General features: G+C 43.1%; 1 long non-coding RNA gene across 1 annotated transcript; it reads right to left on the reverse strand.

Annotated features, from left to right (window-relative positions):
* Positions 1-10,664: 10,664 nt before the first annotated feature.
* On the reverse strand, positions 10,665-11,349 carry LOC309822428. The gene is made up of 3 exons (XR_014296736.1): positions 11,327-11,349; positions 10,902-11,008; positions 10,665-10,685 (listed from the first exon to the last, which is right to left on the reverse strand). It is a non-coding gene; the product is annotated as an uncharacterized lncRNA (long non-coding RNA).
* Between the last annotated feature and the right edge of the window lie 665 nt (positions 11,350-12,014).

Here is a 12,014-nt window from a genome sequence, read left to right on the forward strand (position 1 = left end):
CTCAGTAGTTGTGGCTCACAGGCTCTAGAGTGCAGGGTCAGTACTTGTGGAGCACAGGCTTAGTTGCTCCGCGGCATGTGGGATCTTCCCGGACCAGAGATCGAACCTGTGTCCCCTGCATTGACAAGCAGATTCTTATCTACTGCGTCACCAGGGAAGCCCCAAACTCTCCATTTTTTTAATCACAGGAGTTTTTCCCAATAAACTTGAAGTCTAATATCCCATTTTAGTGACTGATTCTTGAAGGACCCAAACAAACAAAGTATATATGTATATATACATATACATATATATGTGTATATATATATACACATAAACTATATATATGTATATATATATATGACTCTAGGTTTGTTTTTTTTTATACAGCAGGTTCTTATAAGTCATCCATTTTATGCATATCAGTGTGTACATGTCAATCCCAATTGCCCAATTCATCACACCACCACCACCATCCCCTGCTGCTTTCCCCCCTTGGTGTTCATAAGTTTTTTCTCTACGTCGGTGTCTCAATTTCTGCCCTGCAAACCAGTTCATCTGTACCATTTTCTAGGTTCCACATATATGTGTTAATATATGATATTTGTTTTTCTCTTTCTGACTTATTTCACTCTGTATGACAGTCTCTAAGTGCATTCACGTCTCTACAAATGATCCAATTTTGTTCCTTTTTATGGCTGAGTAATATTCCATTGTATATATGTACCACATCTTCTTTATCCATTCGTCTGTCGATGGGCATTTAGATTGCTTCCATGACCTGGCTATTGTAAAGAGTGCTGCAATGGACATTGGGGTGCATGTGTCTTTTTGAATTATGTTTTTCTCTGGGTATATGCCAGTAGTGGGATTGCTGGGTCATATGGTAATACTATTTTTAGTTTTTTAAGGAACCTCCATAGTGGCTGTATCAATTTACATTCCCACCAACAGTGCAAGAGGGTTCCCTTTTCTCCACACCCTCTCCAACATTTGTTGTTTGTAGATTTTCTGATACTGCCCATTCTAACTGGTGTGAGGTGATACCTCATTGTAGTTTTGACTTGCATTTCTGTAATGATTAGTGATGTTGAGCAGCTTTTCATGTGCTTCTTGGCCATCTGTATGTCTTCTTTGGAGAAATGTCTATTTAGGTCTTCTGCCCATTTTTGGATTGGGTTGTTTGTTTTTTTAATATTGAGGTGCATGAGCTGCTTATATATTTTGGAAATTAATCCTTTGTCTGATGATTCGTTTGCACATATTTCTCCTATTCTGAGGGCTGTCTTTATGTCTTGTTTATGATTTCCTTTGCTGTGCAAAAGCTTTTACGTTTCATTAGGTCCCATTTGTTTATTTTTGGTTTTATTTCCATTACTCTAGGAGGTGGATCAAAAAAGATCTTGTTGTGATTTATGTCAAAGAGTGTTCTTCCTATGTTTTCGTCTAAGAGTTTTATAGTGTCCGGATGTACATTTAGGTCTCTAATCCATTTTGAGTTTATTTTTGTGTATGGTGTTAGGGAGTTTTCTAATTTCATCCTTTTACATGTAGCTGTCCAGTTTTCCCAGCACCACTTATCGAAGAGACTGTCTTTTCTCCATTGTATATCCTTGCCTCCTTTGTCATAGATTAGTTGACCATAGGTGCATGGGTTTACCTCTGGGCTTTCTATCCTGTTCCATTGATCTATATTTCTGTTTTTTGTGCCAGTACCATATTGTCTTGATTACTGTAGCTTTGTAGTATAGTCTGAAGTCAGGGAGTCTGATTCCTCCAGCTCCGTTTTTTTCCCTCAAGACTGCTTTGGCTATTCGGAGTCTTTTGTGTCTCTATACAAATTTTAAGATTTTTTTGTTCTAGTTCTGTAAAAAATGCCATTGGTTATTTGATAGGAATTGCATTGAATCTGTAGATTGCTTTGGGTAGTATAGTCATTTTCACAATACTGATTCTTCCAATCCAAGAACATGGTATATCTCTCCATCTATTGGTATCATCTTTAATTTCTTTCATCAGTGTCTTACAGTTTTCTGCATACAGGTCTTTTGTCTCCCTAGATAGGTTTCTTCCTAGGTATATTATTCTTTTGTTGCAATGGTAAATGGGAGTGCTGCCTTAATTTATCTTTCAGATTTTTCATCATTAGTGTATAGGAATGCAAGATATTTCTGTGCATTAATTTTTTATCTTATAACTTTACCAAATTCATTGATTAGCTCTAGTAGTTTTCTGGTGGCATCTTTAGGATTCTCTATGTATAGTATCATGTCATCTGCAAACAGTGACAGTTTTACTTCTTCTTTTCCAATTTGTATTCCTTTTATTTCTTTGTCTTCTCTGATTGCTGTGGCTAGGACTTCCAAAACTATATTAAATAATAGTGGTGAGAGTGGACATCCTTGTCCTTTTGCTGATCTTAGAGCAAATGTTTTCAGTTTTTCATCATTGAGAATGATGTTTGCTGTGGGTTTGTCATATACGGCCTTTATTATGTTGAAGTAAGTTCACTCTATGCCCATTTTCTGGAGAGTTTTTATCATAATGGGTTTTGAATTTTGTCAAAAGCTTTTTCTGCATCTATTGACATTATCATATGGTTTCTATTCCTCAATTTGTTAATATGGTGTATCACATTGATTGATTTGCGTATATTGAAGAATCCTTGCATCCCTGGGATAAAGCCCACTTGATCATGGTGTATGCTCCTTTTAATGTGTTCTTGGATTCTGCTTACTAGTATTTTGTTGAGGACTTTTGCATCTCTATTCATCAGTGATATTGGTCTGTAATTTCCTTTTTTTGTAGTATCTTTGTCTGGTTTTAGTGTCAGGGTGATGGTGGCCTCATAGAGTGAGTTTGGGAGTTGTCCTTTCTCTGCAATTTTTTGGAAGAGTTTGAGAAGGATGGGTGTTAGCTCTTCTCTGAAAATTTGATAGAATTCACCTGTGAAGCCATCTGGTCCTGAACTTTTGTTTGTTGGAAGGTTTTTAATGACAGTTTCAATTTCATTGCTTGTGATTGGTCTGTTCATATTTTCTATTTCTTCCTGGTTCAGTCTTGGAAGGTTATACCTTTCTAAGAATTTGTCCATTTCTTCCAGGTTGTCCATTTTATTGGCATAGAGTTGCTTGTAGTAGTCTCTTAGGATGCTTTGTATTTCTGCAATGTCTATTGTAACTTCTCCTTTTTCATTTCTAATTTTACTGATTTGAGTCCTCTCCCTCTTTTTCTTGCTGAGTCTGGCTAATGGTTTATCAATTTTGTTTATCTTCTCAAAGAACAAGCTTTTAGTTTTATTGATCTTTGTTACTGTTTTCTTTGTTTCTATGTTATTTATTTCTGCTCTGATCTTTATGATTTCTTTCCTTCTGCTAACTTTGGGTTTTGTTTGTTCTTCTTTCTCTAGTTCCTTTAGGTGTAATGCTAGATTGTTTATTTGAGATTTTTCTTGTTTCTTGAGGTAAGCTTGTATAGCTATAAACTTCCCTCTTAGAACTGTTTTTGCTGCATCCCATAGAGCGTCATGTTTTAATTGTAATTTGTTTCTAGGTATTTTTTGAATTCCTCTTTGATTTCTTCAGTGATCTCTTGGTTATTTAGTTACATATTGTTTAGACTCCATGTGTTTGTGTTTTTTACATTTTTTTCCCTGTAAATGATATCTAATCTCATAGCTTTGTGGTTAGAAAAGATGCTTGATATGATCTCAGTTTCTTAAATTTACTGAGGCTTGATTTGTGACCCAAGATGTGATCTATCCTGGAGAATCTTCTGTGCGCACTTGAGAAGAAAGTGTAATCTGCTGTTTTTGGATGAAATGTCCTATAAATATCAATTAAAACTATCTGGTCTATTGTGTCATTTAAAGCTTATTTTTCCTTATTAATTTTCTGTTTGGATGATCTGTCCATTGGTGTAAGTGAGGTGTTAAAGTCCCCCACTATTATTGTGTCACTGTTGATTTCCTCTTTTATAGCTGTTAGCAGTTGCCTTATGTATTGAGGTGCTCCCATGTTGGGTGTATATATATTTATAATTGTTATATCTTCTTCTTGGATTGATACCTTGATCATTATGTAGTGTTCTTCCTTGTCTCTTGTAACATTCTTTATTTTAATGTCTATTTTATGTGATATGATTATTGCTACTCCAGCTTTCTTTTGATTTCCATTTGCATGGAATATCTTTTTCCTTCCCCTCACCTCCAGCCTGTATGTGTCCCTAGGTTTGAAGTGGGTCTCTTGTAGACAGCATATATATGGGTCTTGTTTTTGTATCCATCCAGCAAGCCTGTGTCTTTTGGTTGGAGCATTTAATCCATTCACGTTTAAGGCAATTATCAATATGTATGTTCCTATTACCATTTTCTTAATTGTTTGGGGATTGTTTTTGTAGGTCCTTTTCTTCTCTTTTGTTTCCCACTTAGAGAAGTTCCTTTAGCATTTGTTGTATAGCTGGTTGGTGGTGTTGAATTCTCTTAGCTTTTGCTTGTCTGTAAAGCTTTTGATTTCTCCATCGAATCTGGATGAGATCCTTGCTGGGTAGAGTAATCTTGATTGTACGTTCTTCCCTTTCATCACTTTAAGTATATCATGCCACTCCCTTCTGGCTTGTAGAGTTTCTACTGAGAAATCAGCTGTGAACCTTATGGGAATTCTCTTGTATGTTATTTGTCATTTTTCCCTTGCTGCTTTCAATAATTTTTCTTTGTCTTTAATTTTTGCCAATTTGATTACTATGTGTTTTGGCGTGTTTCTCCTTGGGTTTATCCTGTATGGGACTCTCTGTGCTTCCTGGACTTGGGTGGCTATTTCCTTTCCCATGTTAGAGATGTTTTTGACTATAATCTCTTCAAATATTTTCTCGGGTCCTTTCTCTCTTCTCCTTCTGGGACCCCTATAATGTGAATGTTGTTGTGTTTAATGTTGTCCCAGAGGTCTCTTAGGCTGTCTTCATTTCTTTTCATTCTTTTTTCTTTATTCTGTTCCACAGCAGCGAATTCCACCATTCTGTCTTCCAGATCACTTATCCGTTCTTCTCCCTCAGTTATTCTGCTATTGATTCCTTCTAGTGTATTTTTCATTTCAGTTATTGTATTGTTCATCTCTGTTTGTTTGTTCTTTAATTCTTCTAGATCTTTGTTATACATTTCTTACATCTTCTCAATCTTTGCCTCCATTCTTTTTCCAAGGTCCTGGATCATCTTCACTATCATTATTCTGAATTCTTTTTCTGGAAGGTTGCCTATCTCCACTTCATTTGGTTGTTTTTCTGGGGTTTTATCTTGTTCCTTCATCGGGTACATAGCCCTCTGCCTTTTCACCTTGTCTATCTTTCTGTGAATGTGGTTTTTGTTCCAAAGGCTGCAGGATTGTATTTCTTCTTGCTTCTGCTATATCTAGGTTTTTAAATCATCGTTTTCCCTAAATACTGTAAATACTTTTCTTCATCTTGCTTTTCTTATTCATCAATGTCTGATGAAAATTTATTATGGCATTTCTCTATTTCATTCTTTTAATGGCTGCACAACTTTCCTAGGTATGGATGCACCCTAATTTACTCAACCTATAAATGGTCATTCACTTCGATTCCAATTTTTGGACACTATGGACAGAGCTGCAATAATTATCATTATCTTGTACAGATATTTGAGGATAGATGATAAAGAATAGACTGGCAGTCAAAATATATTTATGTGCATATAATTTATACAATTTATAATATATCAAACTGTTAATTTTATATAATAATTTTAATTGATGCTGCCAGATTGATTTTTTAGAAAGCCTATAAAAATAAGCATTTCCACTAACAATGTATGTGAATATCCCTTTCTTTCTCTGCAGGTCCACAAGCAATAGGTATTACCAATCCTTTTCATTTTTGGGGGGTGGCTGATTTAACTACTTTGCTAACTACTAGTGATTTTTCATATCTTTTGGTTCTTTAGAATTGCTTTTAAATAAATTGCCAATATTTCTATTGGGTCATTTATCTTCTTCTTGTCAGTTTCTAAAAATTCTTTGCTCCTTTTGTCCTGGTTTATAAACATGGTCTGCAAATCTCTTTATCTGTTGTCTTTGTCTTATCTCTTGCCACACAAAGTTTAAAATTGTAAACTAGTCAAATATGTTAATTTTTCTTTCATAGATTCTGGGTTTCTTGCATTTGTTAAAGCTTTCCCCCACCCCATCTTCATGGTCCAAGAAGGCTGCTAGAGCTCCAGCCATCCAATCTGTATTACAGGCAGCAGTATGGAGAAAGCGACAAGAAGGGCATTCCACCTCTCTTTGAAAGAAACTTTCCAGAAATTTCTACACAATAATTCCACTTACATGTCATTGCCATAATTTAGAGACATAGCCATAGCCAGCTGCAAGAGGAATATTATCACAACCATCTTTGGGAAATGCAATCTTCCACACCCACATTTAGAAGCAAGGGTGCCCTTGCTTCATGGCATTCAATAGACAAGCAGAGACCACACACTGCTAAGAGTGGGCTGGAGCCTGGGAACCTGCTTTTAGGAGAGAAAGGGCCTCTATTCTGCCTCCACAGACACCATGCTTAAGACAGTTGGACTGCTAAGTCAGGAAGGTCTCAGCTCTGAGGCTTGTGTGAACAAACCCAAGAGTGGCCGTAGCTTCCAGAAGTGGCACCTCTGCCTCAGGCCCCTCTCCCCTCAGGGCCCTCCCCCGGGGACGGCCAGAAGTTTGCAGCGGGTGGGCAATAGGCAAGGCTGCTGGCATGAAGGGCTGATGGCTTCTGAACTCTGGGAAATATCACTAGGCATTTCCAGGAAGATGGGGTCTTTAGAGAATTACTTATGATTCATGCCAATCTGCAGGGTGTGTCTGTGCCAGAGAGAAAAACATAACACTGGAAATACTTTCTCATTCCTTCACTCAGTCCCTTACAAGCCCAGAGAGGGGCCAGCCACACCCACCCAGATCTTTCTTTATTTTATTTATTTTTTATTTTTGTTACGTGGGTCTCTCCCGTTGCGGAGCACAGGCTCTGGACGCGCAGGCTCAGCCGCCATGGCTCACGGGCCCAGCCGCTCCACGGCATGTGGGATCTTCCCGGACCAGGGCACGAACCCGTGTCACCTGCATCGGCAGGCGGACTCTCAAGCACTGCGCCACCAGGGAAGCCCCCAGATATTTCTTGCAGGTTTTCTTCCTACAGTTATGCTCTCTGTTGAGAAAGCACCAATGGAAGAGGTAGGTCAATGGGGGAGCAGCTGGCCAAGAAGAAGGGAGGCTTAGAGGTTTCAGTTTGGAAGAAGCTGGGAAGCAAGAGACCCAGCAAACCAGGCTGTGGGTAATGCGGATCCAGGGCAGCATGCAAAGGCCGGTTCCACCAGGTCCCAATGGTACTATTCTCTGAGTCCTCCACCTCGCTGAGCCTCGGCTTCCTCATCTATAAAGTGGGAGTGGTAAACCTGGCCCTGCCCCCTTGCCAGCACTGAGAAGCAGGGTGATTTGGGGAATTCTCCAGTCTTTCATAGCCCGGGATTAACTACATTGTACAGCCCAGCGTGCTCTGCTACAATTCTCTTTTCTTTTTGAGATACCTTTAATTATACAAGTATTACATGTTCACTGTTAAAATAACCAAAAAAGCAGAGACAGACAAAATGAAGGCCATAAAAGAGAGAAAGCAATTAACATCTTGGCATATGCTCTTACAGTTTCCAGGACCTGGATATATTTTAAATAGAAACCATACTTTATATATGGTTCTGTAATCTATTTTTCACTCAGTGATATACCATGAGTTTCTTTCTAAAAGTCGATAAGCAAACTTCCATGAGATATTTTAATACTTGTGTGATATTCTGCCAATGCCGTATTCAATTCTGAACCCATAATCAGTATTACTCATTTTTCCTTTCCCTCAGATTCTTCTGTCTTTATTTAAAATTCTACTCTTTTGTTCACCATGGATTGATTTTTATTTTTTTAATATTGCATTATTCATCTTGATTATGGCATCTTCCCCTAAGATTATTTTCAATTTTTCCAATGAATTCGTCTCTCTATTTCCAGCATCCAGCACAGTGCAGTATACCTGATGGTGCTCAGTAAACAGCTGTTGAAAGAACGAATAAATGAATGAATGAATTGGTGACCGAAGGAAACACTACACCCGGCCCCGAAAGTCTCCCTCACACAGGCTGAGTCAGGAGCTCACTGATACCAGGCTGATGGCTGGGCCCCTTCTCCTGGGGTGCCGGTCCTGTGCCCCCTGTGTCTACCTGCCTCACCACAGCAACAGCAACAAGGAATTCTCCCAGCCCTAACGAAGGTGTGGAGTTTTAAAATAATAAAGCCAGAATCTAAGGGAGGAAATTCTAAGAATGTGAAATAAGTCAGAAGAGCAGAGGTGGTTGTTTATTTTCCATTGACTGTCTGGTCCTCTGCCTCCCTTCCCCCACCCCAAAGGCTGGGGGAGGGGTCCGGATTCAGATGTCAGCACCACAAAGCTAAAGGAAACCCATCTTCCTGTGTTTGCCAAGGAACAATGCTGGAGAGGCCATTCCAAGGCCTGCACTTTTCCTCTATACAGAAGAATTTAGGTCCTGGTGCATTCCTGGGAGGGTGGCTGGACAAGGAATTTCTGGACGTAAACATTTTTGTTCCATCACTCAGGAACATTTGGGATGCACTGGCTATCATCCCAGGTGGCCTGCTGTACTCAGATCCATACTGACCAATACCACGTGAGGATCTAACAGTGGATCTGGGGCCTTGGCTCCACCCTGCAGCCAATCAGCTCAAAGTCTGGTCTCATCAGCTTCCTCAGTCTCTATCACCCGGCACTCCCCCTTCAGCTCTTATCAGGCTCTTACCGCTCCTTTTCTGAGCTACTGCCCAAGTCCAGCCTTCCTGGCCCTGACCCTCCTATCCTCACCCACGGGCCATCTTCCCACAATGCACCTACAGGCGAGGCCCTTCCCTGCTCCCAATCCTTTGCACCTGCAGCAGCAGATGCCCCAGATGTATTCCAGGACCTTTATGATGGCCAACCACACCACTCTCATCTCCTGCCTGCTCCCCTCCTCAACCAGGGAGGGACAAAAAAATAGGAAGTTCCATGACCAGTGTCCGTCCCTCAGCCAAGCACCTCCCCAGGGCAGAAGAGCTGGACAGCTGCCCTTCTCAGAAGCACAAACAGCTACTTTGAAGGGAAAGAGGAGTCGATGAATCAGGCAGGGAGTTGAAGACCAGCCAGTGTTTACTGAGCATCTACTAGATGCTAGGTACCATGCCCGATGCTTTATGGGCTTTATGTCTCTGTCCCCAAAACACTCCAAAGCATCATGTTGAGTCGTGATGCTCTTTATACTCCTCACAGGCCCACTACTGTGTTTCCTGCAGAATGGGAACTCCATAAACCAACCAATATCATGGGTTCAACTGAGGTGGAGCCCTGATCCTTGTGACTCAGCTGGTGGCATGGCAGGCACTTTTGGGGACGCAGGCTCAGGGAACCAGTTGGATCACATGGTCTTCCTTCAGCCTCTGAACACAAGGTTCCCTCTGTCTAGAACACTGTTCCCCCATCTTTTGGGCTAACTCCTATTGGCCTTTCAGGTCACTTGGCAGCTTCCTCCAGGAAGCCTTCCTGGATCTCCCAATCTGGGCTATTCTTTTATGTTCCCCATCACCCTCAGCTTCTTCCCTCTCTCTGGGTGTTTGAGAGACTGTCTCTAGGATCAGAATGTCAGCTCCTAAAGGACAGGTGATGCCTTGTTCACCTCTGTGTCCCCAGAATTTAGCTCAGGGACTGGCACAGAGCAGAGGCTTGGTAAATATTTGTTGAATGAATTAAATGCTTATTCTTGGATATTCAGTCTCTCCCTGGCTGGTCAAAGAGCACCCAATCCCAAACTGGATTGTCTGCTTTTCCCTTCCTATCTCTAGGCCTTGCCATCCACAATATGCCCTGAAGATGGGCAAATCTAGGGTCTGAACTCTGCCCCTTGAGGCTGGTGTCAGAGAAGGTGGATTCCATCTCCCCTTCCAGCTATAGGCCCTGCCTTCTCGGGACCTGAGTGGACTACTTCGGGTTTCCTTCCTTTTCTAAACCACACCTGGTCTCGAAGCACCGCTACCAGAGGGCTGGTGCTGAGTCCCAGCTGGCCTGACAGCCCTCAGGACCCTGTCCTTCAGCCGGACGTGCGGCAGGTCCTGTGGGGTGGCAGACAGGGTGCCTCCCGTGGAGCCGTTGCCAGGCGTTCTCCGACGGGAGGGGACCGAACTTGCGCGTCCAGGGCGCGCAGTGAACACCCTGTTCACATTCCTGCGCCGACCGGAATGCGGACAGGGATAGAGCCAAAGGCCGCATTCCTCTGGCTGGCGCGGGAACAGGGCCCGGGCCCCTCCCGACCCCGGCCCCGCCCCGTCCGCCGGACGCGGGACCCCCGCCCGAGAGGGCGCCCCCTGGCGGCGCGGACGGCCGGAGGTGAGACCCGGGCCCTTGCCTTCCAGTCCCGGCCCCCTGCGCGTCCTCCCCGTATCCTCCCTCGCTCCCTGCGCCCGCCCGCACCCCGCCTGACCTTTGGATCCAAGAATCCACTCCTTCCTCTTCCCCGGGAAGCTTCCAGCTTCCGGACACTGATTAGGACTCCAGAGGGCCTTTTGTTGCTTGTATCTCAGTAACCCTTCTCCACTGTTGTTTTCATTTTTTATTATTTGCTGCCAATCAAATCAGGTAAAAAAGAATGGCTCCCCAGAGCCTTAACACAAAATCCTAACTCCAGGGTGGTTTCCTTTCCTGGCTTCCCATCCTGTACCCACAAAACCACCCTTGACCCTCCTCTGGTGGGTGCTTCTGTGGGAGTCTCCCACCCTTGTGTGTCATCTCCTCCCCATCAGGGCCAGAGACCAAGATGAATGAGCTGCAGGCCTCACCCTGGCCGAGTCACCCATGCCTGCACCATCACTTCCCGCTGCTCCATTGAGGGCTTCAGGAAAGGAGATGCAGTCCGTCCCTAGTTCTTGTGGCCCCAGGTTGAAACCTGTGAGAAAATGAGCCTGGGTCTGTCGGTCTGTACATTGGCACCTACTGGAAAAAGCACCACTGCCTTACAGCGAGGATCCCTGCTACTGATGGGAGTCGAGGCCCCAAGAAAGTGGAAAGCCACTAGGCTGAGGGTTTCCATGTTAGTGTAGAAACCACTCACATCACATACAAACTGCGCCAACCTCAAACACCACTGAAACAAGTAAGCAGGGCTGTACCTGTTTAAGTCACCCTCTAGGGACTTGAAGAAGAGGGGTGTATACTGTTTACTCACTCCTGCATGAGGGGACAAGCAGCTTGTTTTCCCAGATACCTGGTAACCGTGAATGGTGGATGGTGCCAGGAAGACATGGGCTCACACCCAACTTTCTCAGCTGGTTCTCAGGTATCTTTCTTAGTGGGAAAGAAGCTTCAACCTAACACTGTTTGCATATGGAAATTTGCATGTTTATCAGCCCACACCAGTTAGGCACTCACCCTGTGGTTAAAGTGACACCTGGGCAGCCAGTAATGAAACAGGCATGCCTGGAACTTGCATTGCTCACCATTGGGGAGGGTTGTGAATGTTGCCAAGAAAGATGGGAAAGCAGAAGCCAAACTCTCATTGGCCAACACCTCAGCTGCAAGAAAGTGTTGGGCGGCAGGGGAGCTGGATTGGAAGTTGGCCTTGAAAGCTAGCTTACCTTGCTCAGTTGATTTCTTAGCCTCTAAGAGGAGGAAAATACTGCGGTCCCTTCCTACCTGGCAGGGAGGTAGGCCCAGAGTGACAAGTTGGCAGGTGGTCCTGCAGCTCTGGTTTGTGATTGCAGCCCTGGCTGCAGGTCTGCCTCTTCCCCATGACAGAGAAAATGGACATTCTAGACTTTTCTCACCACCCTGGCGGTTCACCGAATGGCAGTGCCAGGGCTCTGTCTCAGTGGGGTGTGAGGGTGCTTGAGGTGATCGTGAAAGACACAGGAGAAGCCCCAGTGATGAGTCTATTCATTTTACAAACATTCACT

This window comes from Grampus griseus (assembly GCF_964374135.1).
Source record: "Grampus griseus genome assembly, chromosome: 5".
NCBI classification, from domain to species: domain Eukaryota; kingdom Metazoa; phylum Chordata; class Mammalia; order Artiodactyla; family Delphinidae; genus Grampus; species Grampus griseus.